This window comes from Tachyglossus aculeatus, chromosome 1 (genome assembly GCF_015852505.1).
Source record: "Tachyglossus aculeatus isolate mTacAcu1 chromosome 1, mTacAcu1.pri, whole genome shotgun sequence".
Taxonomy (NCBI): domain Eukaryota; kingdom Metazoa; phylum Chordata; class Mammalia; order Monotremata; family Tachyglossidae; genus Tachyglossus; species Tachyglossus aculeatus.
This window is the reverse complement of record NC_052066.1, coordinates 150,036,315-150,056,634: the sequence shown is the minus strand read 5'-3', so window position 1 is coordinate 150,056,634 and position 20,320 is coordinate 150,036,315. Positions and strand designations below refer to the sequence as shown.

At 45.0% G+C, this 20,320-nt stretch overlaps 1 protein-coding gene across 1 annotated transcript in view; it reads right to left on the bottom strand.

Moving 5' to 3' along the window:
• SETD3 (SET domain containing 3, actin histidine methyltransferase) overlaps positions 1-11,027 on the bottom strand; it is a 115,008-nt gene extending 103,981 nt beyond the window's left edge. Inside the window, exon 1 of the mRNA XM_038749438.1 lies at positions 10,943-11,027. The gene's annotated coding sequence lies outside the window, so the exon portion shown is untranslated. The remainder of the gene's footprint in view (positions 1-10,942) is intronic.
• Between the last annotated feature and the right edge of the window lie 9,293 nt (positions 11,028-20,320).

Sequence of the window (20,320 nt, the reverse complement as noted above, 5' to 3'; positions counted from 1 at the left end):
CCTCAGTTACCTCATCTGTAAAATGGGGATTAAGACTGTGAGCCCCACGTGGGACAACCTGATCACCTTGTAACCTCCCCAGTGCTTAGAACGGTGCTTTGCACAAAGTAAGTGCTTAATAAATGCTATTATTATTATTAGGCAGAGTACAATACGACAGAGTTGGGAGACATGTTCCCTGCCCACAAGGAGTTTACAGTCAAGGTGGGAAGACAAACATTAAAATAAATTAGAGGCATGTACGTAAGTGCCGTGGGGCTGAGGGTGGAGTGAATATCAAGTGTTTCAAGTGTACAAATCAGAGCAAAAGGGTGATGTCAAAGGGAGAGAGAGTAGGGCTTCGTTGGGGAAGGCCTCTTGAAGAAGATGTGATTTTCAAAATGCTTTGAAGGAGGGGAGAGTGGTGGTCTGTCATATATTAATTCCCCACAGCACCTGTATATATGTATATATGTTTGTACATATTTATTACTCTATTTATTTATTTTACTTGTACATATCTATTCTATTTATTTTATTTTGTTAGTATGCTTGGTTTTGTTCTCTGTCTCCCCCTTTTAGACTGTGAGCCCACTGTTGGGTAGGGACTGTCTCTAGATGTTGCCAACTTGTACTTCCCAAGCGCTTAGTACAGTGCTCTGCACACAGTAAGCACTCAATAAATACGATTGATTGATTGATTGATATTAAGGGGGAAGGAGTACTAGGACTAGGGGTCAGTGATGAGAGAGATGAGCTCAAGACTCGGAGAATAGGTGGCTTTACAGGAGTGAAGTGGCTCAGTTGGATTGTAGTAGGAGACGAACAAGGTAAGATGGGGGGGCAGGGTGATCGAGTGCTTTAAAACCAATGGTGAGGAATTTCTGTTTGATGGGGAGGTGGATGGGCAACCAACAGAGGTTCTTGAGAAGCAGGGAAACACGGACTGAACTTTTTTTTTTAGAAAAAATGATCCGGACAGCAGACTGAACTATGGACTCGAGTGTGAAGAGACAGGAAGCAGGGAGACCTGCGAGGAGGCTGATGCGATAATCCAGGCCGGATGTGATAAGAGCAGACGGATCAGTTTGATAGCGTTTATTCAATTGTATTTACTGAGCACTTACTGTGTGCCGAGCACTGTACTAAGCACTTGGGAAATACAAGTTGGTAACATGTAGAGACGGTCCCTACCCAACAACGGGCTCACAGTCTAGAAGGGGGGGTTTGGATGGAAAGGAAAGGTCGGATTTTAGTAACGTTGTGTAGGTAAAACCGACAGGATCTGGGGACAGACTATGTGGGTTGGAGGAGAGAAATGCCAGGGACAATGTCAACGCTACGGACTTCCGAGACCGGGAGGATGCTGGTGCCATCAACAGTAATGGAAAAGTCAGGGGGAGGACAAGGTTTGGGTGGGAAGTTGAGGAGCTCTGTTTTGGGCGTGTTAAATTGGAGGTGTCGGCGGGTCAACCAAATACAGATGTCCTGAAAGGCAAGAGGAAACGTCAAAATGCAGAGAAGAGGAGAGGATTAGATTTGGGGATTATCTGTGTAGAGATGGTAGTTGCAGCGTGGGAGTGAATGAGTCCCCACCTGGGACAGGGACTGAGCCAGAGTAAGCCACTGAGTGTGGCTCAGTGGAAAGAGCCCGGGTTTAGGAGCCAGAGGTCATGGGTTCTAATCCCGGCTCCACCACTTGTCAGCTGTGTGACTTTGGGCAAGTCACTTAACTTCTCTGTGCCTCAGTTACCTCATCTGGAAAACGGGGATTAAGACTGTGAGCCCCCTGTGGGACAACCTGATCACCTTGTATTCCCCCCCTCAGTGCTTAGAACAGTGCTTGGCACATAGTAAGTGCTTAACAAATGCCATCATTATTATAGAGACACAGCATGGCTCAGTGGGAACAGCCCGGGTTTTGGAGTCAGAGGTCATGGGTTCAAATTCCGGCTCCACCACTTGTCAGTTGTGTGACTTTGGGCAAGTCACTTAACTTCTCTGTGCCTCAGTTACCTCATCTGTAAAATGGGGACTGTGAGCCACGCGTGGTACAACCTGATCACCTTGTAACCCCCCCCAACGCTTAGCCATCATCATTACTATTATCTTGTACCTCCCCTGTACTTAGAACAGTGCTTGACAACGAATAAGTGCTTAACAAATACCATTAATACTATCATTATCAATCATCATTACCATCAAGCGCCTGAACCAACATCACTGCCTTCGGCGGGAGGGAAAGGGGTAGACTGTAGAAATGTTCTGGAGGGGGAACTGACAGGATCTGGGGATATACTAATTATGAGGGTTGAAAGAGAGGAATAATTCAAGGATAACGCCAAGGTTGTGAGTCTGAGAGATAGCGAGGTAATGATGCTGACAACTGCGGCGGGAAAGTTAGATGAAACAGAGGATTTGGGAGAGAAGGTGAAGAGTTCAATTTTGGACACGATAAGTTTGAAGTACAGATAGGATGTCCGGGAGGTGGGAGGAAATGGGAGACTGTGGAGGAGAAAGTCGAGATTAGCGAGGCAGATTTGGAAATCATCAGCAACAAGGAGGTAATCAATCAATCGTATTTATTGAGCGCTTACTGTGTGCAGAGCACTGTACTAAGCGCTTGGGAAGTACAAGTTGGCAACATATAGAGACAGTCCCTACCGAACAGCGGGCTCACAGTCTAGAAAAGCTAAAGTCGTGGGAGAGGAAGAACCACCAAAAGAGCTTGGGAAGGACCGGCGAGAGAAGTAAAAGGAAAACCAAGAGAGAATGATGCTGGAAAAATGAAAGTTAATAGGTTTCCTTCCCAATTGGGACGGTAGCCAAGAGGACGAAATGGATCTTCTAGACTGTGAGCCGGCTGTTGGGTAGGGACCGCCTCTATATGTTGCCAACTTGTACTTCCCAAGCGCTTAGTACAGTGCTCTGCACACAGTAAGCGCTCAATAAATACGATTGAATGAATGAATGAATGATCAGGGTGGAGCAGAGTCTGCTAGATTTGTCAAGAAGTACCTCAAGGGTGATTTTGGAGGGAGCAGTCTCAGTGGCAGAAACCAGATTTAGAGGGCCCAGAAGAGAGATTGAAGAGATGACATAGAGACAGCAGGTGTAGACAACCCCCACTGTACAGAAGGTAACTGACTCACAGAATCAAGCAATCGTATTTATTGAGCGCTTACTGTGTGCAGAGCACTGTACTAAGCGCTTGGGAAGCACAAGTTGGCAACACATAGAGACGGTCCCTACCCAAAAGTGGGCTCACAGTCTAGAAAGGGGAGACAGAGAACAAAACAAAATATATTAACAAAAAAAATAAATAATGTACAAGTAAAATAGAGTAATAAATATGTACAAACATATATACATATATACAGGTGCTGTGGGGAAGGGAAGGGGGTAAGGCAGGGGGGATGGAGAGGGGGAGAGGAAAGGGACTTGCCCAATGTCACAGAGCAGACAAGTGGTGGAGCCGGGACTAAAACCCAAGTTCTTGGACCCCTAAGCCTGTGCTCTTCCCAGGAGGTCACACTGCTTGAGAGGAGGCTGTAAAGAATGAGAGTTGATGTTTGGGTGGGAGAAGTCTGAAGGAATGAAAAAATTTGGGGGGGGGCACTCACACCTGATGGATTCGATCCTGCCGACAAAGTAGGTGGCAAGGTCTTCATGGATGGGGTGGAGGAGAGAGGAAGCGGAGGACAGAATTGCAGTAGGAAGTTAAAGGTCTGAAATCGTTGTTGAGGCAATGGGCATTGGGAGCCGATGAGGGAGGAGAAATTGTACTGCTGAATGGAAGAGCAGGCAGAGGTATAATTCAATCATATTTACTGATGCTTACTGTGAGCCAAGCACTGTACTAATCGTTTGGGAGAGTGCACTATAACAATAAACAGACACATTCCCTGCCCACAATGAGCTTACAATGTAAAGACAGCACAGAAAGATGAATCTGAAGCAAGTGAAGTCAGCCGGTGGCTGGATTTCCGGGAGGAGAAGAGATACGCTGTGGAAGTTACCCAAGGCTGGGGGGTGGTGGTGCAAGATCAATAGACGATTGGCGAAAGAGAGGCTTCATTTTGGTGGAGAGCGTGGAGCTGAGTGCACAAATTTTGGCAGCAGGAGAAAGGGGACACTGGAAAGAGTCCCAGTGGGGCATAATAGCCTGGCTTAAGTGGAGGGGGGTGGTCTAAAGATCAGAGGTCCTCTATGTGGGAAGAGGACAGCTTTGCAGCGAGTAGAAGTATGGGAGAGGAAAGCTGGCAAGGAGACTGAGGCTGAAGGGTAGGATTTCAGAGTCGGTAAGGTTCAGAGTTCACCATCTGGCGACATTTAAAAACAAATTTATTTTCATACATTGGATAACTTTCCATAATAAAAAAGAAAATTAATCAGGCTTTGGCAAGAATATACGATTATCAACGGTAATAGTGGCATTTGTTAAGTGCTTACGATGTGCCAGGCACTGTCGTAAGACCTGGGGTGGATGCAAGCAAATAGGCTGGACCCAATCCCTGTCCCACATGGAACTCACCGTCTTAATCCCCATTTTACAGTTGAGGTAACTGAGAAGTTAAGCGAATAGCCCAAGGTCACAGCAGATAATAATAATATAATAAGGTCGCAGAAAATAATAATAATTGTGGCATTTGTTAAGCGCTTACTATGGACCAAGCACTATACTAAGTATTGGGGTGGATACAAACAAATCAGGATGTTAACAGTCCCAGTCCCTCTTGAGGCTCACAGTCTTAGTCCCCATTTTACAGATGGGGTAACTGAGGCCCCGAAAAGTGAAGTGACTTGCCCAAGGCCACACAGCAGACAAGTGGTGGAGCCAGGATTAGAACTCATGACCCTCTCACACCCAGGCCCAGGCTCTATCCACTACAGTATGCCATTTTCCATCAGGATTAGAACCCAATCTAGAGATAGCATGCCTGTGCACTACCCACTAAGCCACACTGCTCCTCTACTGCATCTAGTTATAACCCAGAATTTTCTGGTACTGCATAATACGCAAAAAGATATTCTAAACTTTTCCTCACTACGGTTCAGAGGCACACAACATAAATCAGGGAAGTACAACTTTTCAAGCACACGACTGAGCATTAGCGGTAAATTGGGCCAATTTCGGAAAAGTCTGAAAACTGTCCAATGAAAGATATTAACTAGTCTACTCTGCTCAGAAATTAGTTCCATCTTTTACACTTTGGCTTAACTACAACTGCAAGCCAAAAGAAGAGCAAAGTCAACATTTCTTGACGAAGACCCTGAACTTCAAACATTTTGGTGGGCTGAAAAGTCTTAGGTTAAAAATCTAGTAAAAGGAAGATGCAAAGAAGCCTTGGCATAGGCAATCAAGATTGTTTTTATCCACGCCCGTATATTTTTACTGAAACCTTAGATCAAAATCTGGCCTACATTTATCTTTGCCTGAGTGGTTGGATAGTAAAAACTCTTTGTCAGAAAACGTCTACAGTTTGCTATATCTTTTACCTCCTCTCTAGATGGTTAGCTTCCTTATGACTTCTATTTTTAAGAACAATCCTCTGAAATCAGGGCACAGGAGGACTCGAGCTCAGAGAAAAATGTTAAAAAATTAAATACTTGACATTTTTATTTACAGTTTAGCTGCCTGAACTAAAACGCTTTCTATTAGATGAACTTCTGATAGGAAAGTGTTCTTTCCTTCTAAACAAGCCCCACCTATTTCCCTCCATTTCCCACAGGCTTCTGAATCAATCAGTAGTATTCACTGAACATCAACCATCTGCACTGTAGTAAGCACTTGGGAGAGTATGAACATCAACCATCTGCGGTGCACTGTAGTAAGCGCTTGGGAAAGTACAATAGGATTAGTAGATGTGATCCCTGACCTCAAAAAACTTACAATCTAGCAGGGGAGACACCTAAAATAAGTACAGGTAGAAGGAAAAGAGTATGTGAGCCCTTTGTTGGGTAGGCACCGTCTCTATATGTTGCCGATTTGTACTTCCCAAGCGCTTAGTACAGTGCTCTGCACATTGTAAACACTCAATAAATATGATTGAATGAATGAATTTAATGGGAGGAAGGGTGGGTACTGAAGTGGATCGAAGGGAAGGCTTTCCATTGCAATTGGCGTTTCAGAAGCACTTTGAATAATAAAAATAGTAGTAATAATGATGGTACTTGTTAAGTGCTTACCATGTGCCAAGCACTGTTCTGAGCACTGGGGTAGATACAAGGTTATCAGGTTGTCCCACGTGGGGTCCAGTCTTAATCCCCATTTTACAGATGAGGTAACTGAGGCCCAGAGAAGTTAAGCAACTTGCCCAAGAGGAATCACAGAGTGCAAGCTGGGGTGTAGTGGGAGGAGAGAGCGGATATGTGGGAGGGAGAGCTGATTTGAGTGCCTTAAAACTACTGTCGTTTCTTTATTGTTGTCGCCCAAGCATGAAGAGTTGTTCTGTCCACTCCCTCTCCCCCAGGCGGTAGCGGGAAAGTAGGAATCAAGGAGGTGGCAGCGTCGGATCTTTCTCTCCCTACACCTATGTGAGAAGGAAGGAAGTGGGACACTGACTTTCCAGCACAACGCATCTACCTCCCATGTGTAATAATAATAATAATAATAATGGCATTTGTTAAGCGCTTACTATGTGCAAAGCACTGTTCTAAGCGCTGGGGAGGTAACAAGGTGATCAGGTTGTCCCACAGGGGGCTCAGAGTCTTAATTCCCATTTTACAGAGGAGGGAACCGAGGCACAGAGAAGTTAAGTGACTTGCCTACAGTCACACAGCTGACAATTGGCTGGGATTTGAACCCATGACCTCTGACTCCAAAGCCCGGGCTCTTTCCACTGAGCCATGCTGCTTCTACACGATTGCCGCTTGTCCTCCCGCAGTGCTCTGCACACAGTAAGCGCTCAATAAATACGATTGATTGATTAGATTGTAAACTGCAGGGGAGCGGGGATATTGCGCCTACTCACTCTACTACTCTCTCCCAGGCGCTCACTACCGTATAGGCGCTCCATGGTATTTGTCAAACGCTTACTTCGTGCCACTCGCTGGGGTGGATAAAAGCTAATCAGGTTGGACCCGGGCCCTGTCCCACATGGGACTCACGGTCTGAATCCCGATTTTACAGATGAGGAAACTGAGGCACAGAGGAAGTCGAGTGCCTTGCCCAAGGGCACGCAACGGTGAGCGCTTACTATGTGCTGAGCATTCATTCATTCAACTATTTATTGAGCGCTTACTGTGTGCAGCGCACTGTACTAAGCGCTCGGGAAATACAGTTTAGCAACAGAGACAATCCCCGCCCACACTGGGCTTACAGCTTAGAAGAGGGAAGACAGACATAAAAGAAAGGAAAAAGGCATCAATATAAATACACTATTTGTTAATATTTATAGTCTCCCCCTTCTAGACTGTGAGCCCACTGTTGGGTAGGGACCGTCTCTATATGTTGCCAACTTGTACTTCCCAAGCGCTTAGTACAGTGCTCTGCGCACAGTAAGCGCTCAATAAATACGACTGAATGAGTGAATGAATTTATAGTGCAGGGAGCACTGCACTACGCAGCCTGGGAGAGTAAGAGGAGCAGCGCCGTGTAGCAGAGAGAGCACGGGCCCGGGAGTTAGGAGGTCATGGGTTCTAATCTAGCTCTACCGCTCGTCTGCCGTGTGGCCTTGGGCAAGTCACTTCACTTCTCTGCACCCCAGTTACCTCAACTGTAAAATGGGGATGGAGACAGTGAGCCCCACAGTGGGAGGGGACAGTGTCCAGCCCGATTTGTTCCTCAAAAATCTCCAGTGGCTACCAATCAATCTGCGCATCAGGCAGAAACTCCTCACCCTGGGCTTCAAGGCCGTCCATCCCCTCGCCCCCTCCTCCCTCACCTCCCTTCTCTCCTTCTCCAGCCCAGCCCGCACCCTCCGCTCCTCTGCCGCTACTCTCCTCACCGTTAGGCCTCATTCTCGCCTGTCCCGCCATCGACCCCCGGCCCACGTCCTCCCCCTGGCCTGGAATGCCCTCCCTCTGCCCACCCGCCAAGCTAGCTCTCTTCCTCCCTTCAAGGCCCTGCTGAGAGCTCACCTCCTCCAGGAGGCCTTCCCAGACTGAGCCCCTTCCTTCCTCTCCCCCTCGTCCCCCTCTCCATCCCCCCATCTTACCTCCTTCCCCTCCCCACAGCACCTGAATATATGTATAAATGTTTGTACATATTTATTATTCTATTTTATTTGTACATATTTATTCTATTTATTTTAGTTTGTCAATATGTTTAGTTTTGTTGTCTGTCTCCCCCTTCTAGACTGTGAGCCCAATGTTGGGTAGGGACCGTCTCTAGATGTTGCCAACTTGTTGCTTAGGAGAAGCAGCGTGGCTCAGTGGAAAGAGCACGGGTTTTGGAGTCAGAGGTCATGGGTTCAAATCCCGCCTCCGCCAACTGTCAGCTGTGTGACTTTGGGCAAGTCACTTCACTTCTCTGGGCCTCAGTTACCTCATCTGTAAAATGGGGATGAAGACTGTGAGTCCCCCGTGGGACAACCTGATCACCTTGTAACCTCCCCTGCACTTAGAACAGTGCTTCGCACATAGTAAGCGCTTAATAAATGTCATTCATCATCATCATCAATCGTATTTATTGAGCGCTTACTGCGTGCAGAGTACTGTACTAAGCGCTTGGGAAGTATGAGGTGGCAACACATAGAGACAGTCCCTACCCAACAGTGGGCTCACAGTCTATTGTACTTCCCAAGCGCTCTGCACACAGTAAGCACTCAATAAATACGATTGAATGAATGAATCTCCACCCCAGCGCTTGGTACAGTGCCTGGAACATTGTAAGCGCTTAAGAAATACCACAGCGATGATGGTTATTACACTACGGAGGAGTTGGTAGACACACAGTCCTGCTCCCAGCGAGTTTGCGTGTAGAGGAGGAGCTTGCACGACGGACTGACGAAGGCCGCAGGGACGGAAGGGCCAAACCGTGGGCTCCATCCGCCCCACAAGTGTGCAGGGAGGAGGAGGAGGAGGAAGAGGAGGGGGAAAACCGGGAGGGGGGCCACACCCAGCCGGGGACGGGGAATTGGGGAGGCCTCGAGCGCCCAGTGCAGTGCTCGGCACATAGTAAGCGCTCGGTTAATAGGATGGATTGACTGACTCGCACCGAGCTCGGCAGGAGGGAGCAGGGGCCAGGATGGCGGGGGGTGCAACAGGGGAAACTGGGGGGGAGGAGGGGGTGCAACCTGGGGAGCTGGGAGGAAAAGGGGGTGCAACCTGGGGAGCTAGTGGGGAGAAGGGGATGCAACCTGGGGAGCTGGGAGGAAAAGGGGGTGCGACCTGGGGAGAAAAGGGGGTGCAACCTAGGGAGGTAGTGGGAAGAAGGGGATGCAACTTGGGGAGCTGGGAGGAAAAGGGGGTGCAACCTGGGGAGCTGGGAGGAAAAAGGGGTGCGACCTGGGGAGAAAAAGGGGTGCAACCTGGGGAGGTAGTGGGGAGAAGGGGATGCAACCTGGGGAGCTGGGAGGAAAAGGGGGTATAACTTGGGGAGTTGGGAGGAAAAGGGGGTGCAACCTGGGGATGCACCCTTCCTGGGGAGCTGGGAGGAAAAGGGGGTGCGACCTGGGGAAGTGGTGGGGAGAAGGGGATGCAACCTGGGAAGCTGGGAGGAAAAGGGGGTGCAACCTGGGGAGTTGGGAGGAAAAGGGGGCACAACCTGGGGAGCTAGTGGGGAGAAGGGGATGCAACCTGGGGAGCTGGGGAGGAAAAGGGGGTGCAACCTGGGGGGCTGAGGGGAGCAACCTGGGGAGCTAGTGGGGAGAAGGGGATTCAACCTGGGGAGTTGGGGGGAAAGGGGGTGCAACCTGGGGAGCTGGGGGTGCAACCTGGGGAGCTAGTGGGGAGAAGGGGTGCAACCTAGGGAGTTAGGAGGAAAAGGGGATGCAACCTGGGGAGCTGGGGAGGGGGTGCAACCTGGGGAACTGGGGGGAGAAGAGGTGCAACCTAGGGAGTTGGGAGGAAAAGGGGGTGCAACCTGGGGAGCTGGGAGAAGAAGGGAGTGCGACCTGGGGCGCTGGGAGGAACAGGGGGTGCAGTCCGGAGGGCTGGGGGGGAGGAGGAGGAGGGGAAGCATCTTGTCAGTGGATTCAAGATGAATTTCTGCTCGTGCAGAGGCCCCCTTCTAGACTGTGAGCCCGCCGTTGGGTAGGGACCGTCTCTCTGCTTCCCGCTTGTCCTTCCCAAGCGCTTAGTCCAGTGCTCCGCACACAGTAGGCGCCCAATAAATACCACTGAATGACTGAATGAAGGTGGCTGGGGAGAAGAGGGGGTGCAGTCGGAAGGCCCCCCCCCCCCGCCCCAGGAGGCTGGTGGGGAGGGAGGGGGGGATGGATCATCATCATCATCATCAATCGTATTTATCGAGCGCTTACTATGTGCAGAGCACTGTACTAAGCGCTTGGGAAGTACAAATTGGCAACACATAGAGACAGTCCCTACCCCACAGTGGGCTCACAGTCTAAAAGGGGGAGACAGAGAACAAAACCCAACATACCAACAGAATAAAATAAATAGAATAGATATGTACAAATAAAATAAATAGAGTAATAAATCTGTACAAACATATATACAGGTGCTGTGGGGAAGGGAAGGAGGTAAGATGGAGGGGGGACGAGGGGGAGAGGAAGGAAGGGGCTCAGTGTGGGAAGGCCTCCTGGAGGAGGTGAGCTCTCAGCAGGGCCTTGAAGGGAGGAAGAGAGCCGGCTGGGCGGATCGTCATCGATCGTATTTATTGAGCGCTTCCTATGTGCAGAGCACTGGACTAAGCGCTTGGGATGCGGGGCCGAGGGGCGCCTCCCTCGGGGCCCGCGCGCGCGCGCGCGCCCCCGCCCCGGACCGGACCGGACCGGACCGAGCCGGTGGGGAGGGGGGGGGGTCCGGGGGCGTCTCCCCCGCCGCCTCTTCCACTCACCTTCCGCCCTCCTCCCCGCGCGCCGCGGCCCGTCCGCCTCCACCAAGCCCGGGGGCGGGCAGCGGAGCGGGGGCGGCGCCCCTCCTGCCCGGCGCGCGCGCGCGCGCACCCCCGCCCGCCCGCCCGCCCGCGCCCCACCTCCCCTCCTCCGCACGGGATTGGGCCCCGGCCGCGGCCGCGCGCGGGGCCCCCCGCCGCCCATTGGCCCGCCCCGGACGTCACTCACCCGGAACCCCCGCCCCCCGCCCTGATAAAAGCTACGTAGTAAGGCCCGCCCCCCGACGCTCCTGATTGGCGGCGGGCTGTGCCGCTGGGATCCTGATTGGCCCGCCCCCCCCTCCGGGTTTTTAATAATTTCATTCATTCATTCAATCGCGTTTATTCAATCAATCAATCGATCGTATTTCTTGAGCGCTTACTGTGTGCAGAGCGCTGTACTGAGCGCTTGGGAAGGACAAGTTGGCAACATCTAGAGACGGTCCCTACCCAGCAGCGGGCTCATTCATTCATTCATTCAATCAATCGTATTTATTGAGCGCTCATTGTGTGCAGAGCGCTGTACTGAGCGCTCGGGAAGTCCAAGTTGGCAACATTATAGAGACGGTCTCTACCCAAAAGTGGGCTCACAGTCTAAAAGGTTACTCTTAATAATGAATGAATCAATCATCATCATCATCATCAATCGTATTTATTGAGCGCTTACTGTGTGCAGACCGCTGTGCTAAGCGCTTGGGAAGTACAAGTTGGCAACATCTAGAGACGGTCCCTACCCAGCATTGGGCTCATTCATTCATTCAATCGTATTTATTGAGCGCTCATTGTGTGCAGAGCACTGTACTGAGCGCTCGGGAAGTCCAAGTTGGCAACATTATAGAGACGGTCTCTACCCAAAAGTGGGCTCACAGTCTAAAAGGTTACTCTTAATAATGAATGAATCAATCAATCAATCGTATTTATTGAGCGCTTACCGTGTGCACAGCGCTGTACTAAGCGCTCGGGAAGTCCAAGTTGGCAACATTATAGAGACGGTCCCTACCCAACAGTGGGCTCACAGTCTAAAAGGTTACTCTTAATAATGAATGAATCAATCAATCAATCGTATTTATTGAGCGCTTACCGTGTGCACAGCGCTGTACTAAGCGCTCGGGAAGTCCAAGTTGGCAACATTATAGAGACGGTCCCTACCCAACAGTGGGCTCACAGTTTAAAAGGTTACTCTTAATAATGAATGAATCAATCAATCAATCGTATTTATTGAGCGCTTACCGTGTGCACAGCGCTGTACTAAGCGCTCGGGAAGTCCAAGTTGGCAACATTATAGAGACGGTCCCTACCCAACAGTGGGCTCACAGTTTAAAAGGTTACTCTTAATAATGAATGAATCAATCAATCAATCGTATTTATTGAGCGCTTACCGTGTGCACAGCGCTGTACTAAGCGCTCGGGAAGTCCAAGTTGGCAACATTATAGAGACGGTCCCTACCCAACAGTGGGCTCACAGTCTAAAAGGTTACTCTTAATAATGAATGAATCAATCAATCAATCGTATTTATTGAGCGCTTACCGTGTGCATAGCGCTGTACTAAGCGCTCGGGAAGTCCAAGTTGGCAACATTATAGAGACGGTCCCTACCCAACAGTGGGCTCACAGTCTAAAAGGTTACTCTTAATAATGAATGAATCAATCAATCAATCATATTTATTGAGCGCTTACCGTGTGCACAGCGCTGTACTATGCGCTCGGGAAGGACAAGTTGGCAACATTATAGAGACGGTCCCTACCCAACAGTGGGCTACAGTCTAAAAGGTTACTCTTAATAATGAATGAATCAATCAATCAATCGTATTTATTGAGCGCTTACCGTGTGCACAGCGCTGTACTAAGCGCTCGGGAAGTACAAGTTGGCAACATTATAGAGACGGTCCCTACCCAACAGTGGGCTCACAGTCTAAAAGGTTACTCTTAATAATGAATGAATGAATCAATCATCATCATCATCATCATCATCATCAATCGTATTTATTGAGCGCTTACTGTGTGCAGAGCACTGTACTAAGCGCTTGGGAAGTACAAATTGGCAACATATAGAGACGGTCCCTACCCAACAGTGGGCTCACAGTCTAGAAGGGGGAGACGGAGAACAAAACCAAACATACTAACAAAATATAATAAATAGAATAGATACGTTATTCAATCAATCAATCAATCAATCGTATTTATTGAAAGCTTACTGTGTGCAGAGCGCCGTACTAAGCGCTTGGGAAGTACAAATTGGCAACATAGAGAGACAGTCCCTACCCAACGGCGGGCTCACTGTCTAGAAGAGGGAGACAGAGAATAAAACCAAACATACTAACAAAATAAAATAAATAGGATAGATATGTACAAGTAAAATAAATAAATAAATAGAGTAATAAATATGTACAAACATATATACATCTATACAGGTGCTGTGGGGAAGGGAAGGAGGTAAGGCGGGGGGGTGGAGAGGGGGACGAGGGGGAGAGGAAGGAAGGGGCTCAGTCTGGGAAGGCCTCCTGGAGGAGGCCTTCAATCAATCAATCAATCGTATTTATTGAGCGCTTACCGTGCGCAGAGCGCTGTACTAAGCGCTCGGGAAGTCCAAGTTGGCAACATTATAGAGACGGTCCCTACCCAACAGTGGGCTCACAGTCTAAAAGGTTACTCTTAATAATGAATGAATCAATCAGTCAATCATATTTATTGAGCGCTTACTGTGTACACAGCACTGTACTATGCGCTTGGGAAGGACAAGTTGGCAACATTACAGAGAAGGTCCCTACCCAACAGTGGGCTCACAGTCTAAAAGGTTACTCTTAATAATGAATGAATGAATCAATCATCATCATCATCATCATCAATCGTATTTATTGAGCGCTTACTATGTGCAGAGCACCGGACTAAGCACTTGGGAAGTACAAATTGGCAACACATAGAGACGGTCCCTACCCGACAGTGGGCTCACAGTCTAAAAGGGGGAGAAAGAGAACAAAACCAAACATACTAACAAAATAAAATAAATAGAATAGATGTTATTCAATCGATCAATCAATCAATCGTATTTATTGAGCGCTTACTATGTGCAGAGCACGGTACTAAGCGCTTGGGAAGTACAAATTGGCAACATATAGAAACGGTCCCTACCCAACAGCGGGCTCACAGTCTAAAAGGGGGAGACAGAGAATAAAACCAAACATACTAACAAAATAAAATAAATAGGATAGATATGTACAAGTAAAATAAATAAATAAATAAATAGAGTAATAAATATGTGCAAACATATATACATATATACAGGTGCTGTGGGGAGGGGAAAGAGGTAAGATGGGGGGATGGAGAGGGGGGCGAGGGGGAGAGGAAGGAAGGGGCTCAGTCTGGGAAGGCCTCCCGGAGGAGGTGAGCTCTCAGCAGGGCCTTGAAGGGAGGAAGAGAGCCAGCTTGGTGGATGGGCAGAGGGAGGGTATTCCAGGCCCGGGGGATGACGTGGGCTGGGGGTCGACGGCGGGACAGGCGAGAACTCTTACTTGTGTGCAGAGCACTGTTCTAAGCGCTGGGGAGGTTACAAGGTGATGGGGTTGTCCCACGGGGGGCTCACAGTCTTCATCCCCATTTTACAGATGAGGGAACTGAGGCCCATAGAAGTGAAGACTTCTAGACTGTGAGCCCACTGTTTGGTAGGGACTGTCTCTATATGCTGCCACAGTAAGCGCTCAATAAATACGATTGATTGATTGATTGATTGATTGAAGTGACTTGCCCAAAGTCACACAGCTGACGAGGTTTTTCCACTGTCAATCATATTTATTGAGCGCTTTACTGTGTGCAGAGCACTGGACCAAGCGCTTGGGAAGGACAAGTTGGCAACATCTAGAGGCGGTCCCTAAGCAACAGCGGGCTCATTCATTCATTCAATCGTATTTATTGAGCAATTACTCTGTGCAGAGCACTGTACTAAGCGCTTGGGAAGGACAAGTTGGCAACGTATAGAGACGGTCCCTACCCAACAGCGGGCTCGTTCATTCATTCATTCATTCAATCGTATTTATTGAGCGCTTACTGTGTGCAGAGCACTGTACTAAGCGCTTGGGAAGGACAAGTTGGCAACATATAGAGACGGTCCCTACCCAAAAGTGGGCTCACAGTCTAGAAAAGGGGGAGACAGACAACAAAACAAGACATATTAATGAAATAAAATAAATAGAATAAATATGTACAAATAAAATAAATAGAGTAATAAATACGTACAAACATATATACATATATACAGGTGCTGTGGGGAGGGGGAGGAGGGGAAGAGGAAGGAGGGGGCTCAGTCTGAGAAGGCCTCCGTTAGCGGGGTAATAATAACAATGGCATTTTATTAAGCACTTACTATGTGCAAAGCACTGTTCTAAGCGCTGGGGAGGTTACAGGGTGATCAGGTTGTCCCACGGGGGGCTCACAATCTTAATCCCCATTTTACAGATGAGGTAACTGAAGCACAGAGAAGTGACTTGCCTAGTCACACAGCTGACAATTGGCGGAGGCGGAATTTGAACCCATGACCTCTGACTCCAAAGCTCATGCTCTTTCCACTGAGCCACACTGCTTCTGCTGCTTCACTCATTCATTCAGTCGTATTTACTGAGCGCTTTCTGTGTGCATTGCACTGGACTAAGCGCTGGGGAAGTCCAAATCTGACGGTCCCTACCCAACAAACGGGCACACAGTCTAGAGCTTCTCTGTGCCTCAGTTACCTCAACTGTAGGGACCGTCTCTATATGTTGCCAACTTGTACTTCCCAAGCGCTTAGTACAGTGCTCTGCACACAGTAAGCGCTCAGTAAATACGATCGAATGAATGAATGAATCTGTAAAATGGGGATTAAAACTGTGTGCTCCCCATGGGACAACCTGATCACCTTGTAACCTCCCCAGCGCTTAGAACAGTGCTTGGCACATAGTAAGCGCTTATTAAATACCATTATTATTAGAAGGGGGAGACGGACAGCAAAACAAAACATGTAGACAGGTGTCAAAGTCGTCAGAACAAATAGAATTAAACCCCAGCGCTTAGAACAGTGCTTTGCACAAGGTAAGCGCTTAATAAATGCCATTATTATTATTATTATTAGAAGGGGGAGACGGACAGCAAAACAAAACATGTAGACAGGTGTCAAAGTCGTCAGAACAAATAGAATTAAAACGCAGCGCTTAGAACAGTGCTTTGCACATGGTAAGCGCTTAATAAATGCCATTATTATTATTATTATTATTAGAAGGGGGAGATGGACAGCAAAACAAAACATGTAGACAGGTGTCAAAGTCGTCAGAACAAATAGAAGTAAACCCCAGCGCTTAGAACAGTGCTTTGCACATGGTAAGCGCTTAATAAATGCCATTATTATTATTATTATTATTAGAAGGGGGAGATGGACAGCAAAACAAAACATGTAGACAGGTGTCAAAGTCGTCAGAACAAATAGAAGTAAACCCCAGCGCTTAGAACAGTGCTTTGCACATGGTAAGCGCTTAATAAATGCCATTATTATTATTATTATTATTATTATTAGAAGGGGGAGACGGACAGCAAAACAAAACATGTAGACAGGTGTCAAAGTCGTCAGAACAAATAGAAGTAAACCCCAGCGCTTAGAACAGTGCTTTGCACATGGTAAGCGCTTAATAAATGCCATTATTATTATTATTATTATTAGAAGGGGGAGATGGACAGCAAAACGAAACATGTAGACAGGTGTCAAAGTCGTCAGAACAAATAGAAGTAAACCCCAGCGCTTAGAACAGTGCTTTGCACATGGTAAGCGCTTAATAAATGCCATTATTATTATTATTATTATTAGAAGGGGGAGATGGACAGCAAAACGAAACATGTAGACAGGTGTCAAAGTCGTCAGAACAAATAGAAGTAAACCCCAGCGCTTAGAACAGTGCTTTGCACATGGTAAGCAGTTAATAAATGCCATTATTATTATTATTATTATTATTATTAGAAGGGGGAGACGGACAGCAAAACAAAACATGTAGACAGGTGTCAAAGTCGTCAGAACAAATAGAAGTAAACCCCAGCGCTTAGAACAGTGCTTTGCACATGGTAAGCGCTTAATAAATGCCATTATTATTATTATTATTATTAGAAGGGGGAGATGGACAGCAAAACAAAACATGTAGACAGGTGTCAAAGTCGTCAGAACAAATAGAAGTAAACCCCAGCGCTTAGAACAGTGCTTTGCACATGGTAAGCAGTTAATAAATGCCATTATTATTATTATTATTATTATTAGAAGGGGGAGACGGACAGCAAAATAAAACATGTAGACAGGTGTCAAAGTCGTCAGAACAAATAGAAGTAAACCCCAGCGCTTAGAACAGTGCTTTGCACATGGTAAGCGCTTAATAAATGCCATTATTATTATTAGAAGGGGGAGACGGACAGCAAAACAAAACATGTAGACAGGTGTCAAAGTCGTCAGAACAAATAGAAGTAAACCCCAGCGCTTAGAACAGTGCTTTGCACATGGTAAGCAGTTAATAAATGCCATTATTATTATTATTATTATTATTATTATTAGAAGGGGGAGACGGACAGCAAAACAAAACATGTAGACAGGTGTCAAAGTCGTCAGAACAAATAGAAGTAAACCCCAGCGCTTAGAACAGTGCTTTGCACATGGTAAGCGCTTAATAAATGCCATTATTATTATTATTATTATTATTATCATTATTAGAAGGGGGAGACAGCAAAACATGTAGACAGGTGTCAAAGTCGTCGGAACAAATAGAAGTAAAACGCAGTGCTTAGAACAGTGCTTTGCACATAGCAAGCGATTAATAAATGCCATTATTATTATTATTAGAAGGGGGAGACGGACAGCAAAACAAAACATGTAGACAGGTATCAAAGTCGTCAGAACAAATAGAATTAAAACGCAGCACTTAGAACAGTGCTTTGCACATAGTAAGCGCTTAATAAATGCTATTATATTACCAATAAATTTTTAATTATTGATAGATCATCAATAATTAATAAATTAGTTAATAATTATTATTGATAAAATAGTAAGTAATAATAACAATAATTCATTCATTCATTCAATCGTATTTATTGAGCTCTTACTGTGTGCAGAGCACTGTACTTAGCGCTTGGGAAGTACAAGTTGGCAACATATAGAGACGGTCCCTACCCAACAGTGGGCTCACAGTTAATAATAATAATAATAATAATAATAATAATAATAATAATAATAATAATACGTCAGAACAAATAGAAATAAAATGCAGTGCTTGGAACAGTGCTTTGCATATAGTAAGCGCTTAAAAAGCGCTATTATTATTACCAATATTTTTTAATTATTGATAAATCATTAATAATGATAAATTATTTAATGATAATTATTGATAAAATAGCAAAATAACAATAATTCATTCAATCGTATTTATTGAGCGCTTACTGTGTGCAGAGCACTGGACTAAGCGCTTGGGAAGTACAAGTTGGCAACAAAGAGAGACGGTCCCTACCCAACAGTGGGCTCACAGTCTATAATAATAATAATATTACGAATACTAATAATACTAATAATGTCTATAATAATAATAACATTACGAATACTAATAATACTAATAATGTACTACTAATAATAATAATATAGTAATACTAATAATATACTACTACTAATAATAATAATAATTATACATCAGAACAAATAGAATGAAAACGCAGCGCTTAGAACAGTGCTTTGCACACAGTAAGTGCTTAATAAATGCTGTAGTGATCACCAATCATTTTTAATTATCGATAAATTATTAATAATCAATACATCAATAAACAATGATTATTAATAAATGAGGAAGTTATTGATGATGATGATGATAATAATTAAAGCTGTAGGTTGTTGGCCGCCCCTCCTCCTTCCCGGCAATAATACGAATACTAATAATACTAATAATATACTACTACTAATAATAATTATACATCAGAACAAATAGAATGAAAACGCAGCGCTTAGAACAGTGCTTTGCACACAGTAAGCGCTTAATAAATGCTATAGTGATCACCAATTATTTTTAATTATCGATAAATTATTAATAATCAGTACATCAATAACTAATGATTATTAATAAATGAGGAAATTATTGATGATGATGACGATAATAATTAAAGCTGTAGGTTGTTGGCCGCCCCTCCTCCTTCCCGGCAATAATACGAATACTAATAATATACTACTACTAATAATAATATACTACTACTACTAATAATAATAATAATATACTACTACTAATAATAATATACTACTATTACTAATAATAATAATAATTATACGTCAGAACAAATAGAATTAAAACGCAGCGCTTAGAACAGCGCTTTGCACACAGTAAGCGCTTAATAAATGCTATAGTTATCACCAATATTTTTTAATTATTGATAAATTATTAATAATCAATACATCAATAAATAATGACTATTAATAAATGAGGAAATTATTGATGATGATGATGATAATAATTAAAGCTGTAGGTTGTTGGCCGCCCCTCCTCCTTCCCGGCAATAATACGAATACTAATAATACTAATAATATACTACTAATAATAATAATATACCACTACTACTAATAATAATAATAATATACTACTAATAATAATAATATACTACTACTAATAATAATAATAATAATTATACGTCAGAACAAATAGAATTAAAAAGCAGCGCTTAGAACAGCGCTTTGCACACAGTAAGCGCTTAATAAATGCTATAATTATCACCAATCATTTTTAATTATCGATAAATTATTAATAATCAATACATCAATAAATAATGTCTATTATTTATTGATTAGTAGTATACTACTAATAATAATATACTACTACTACTAATAATAATAATAATTATACGTCAGAACAAATAGAATTAAAACGCAGCGCTTAGAACAGCGCTTTGCACACAGTAAGCGCTTAATAAATGCTATAGTTATCGCCAATCATTTTTAATTATTGATAAATTATTAATAATCAATACATCAATAAATGATGACTATTAATAAATGATAAAATTATTGATGATGATGATGATGATAATTAAAGCTGTAGGTTGTTGGCCGCCCCTCCTCCTTCCCGGCAATAATACGAATACTAATAATACTAATAATATACTGCTAATAATAATAATATACCACTACTACTACTACTAATAATAATATACTACTACTACTACTAATATACTACTACTAATAATAATAATAATTATACGTCAGAACAAATAGAATTAAAAAGCAGCGCTTAGAACAGCGCTTTGCACACAGTAAGCGCTTAATAAATGCTATAGTTATCACCAATCATTTTTAATTATTGATAAATTATTAATAAT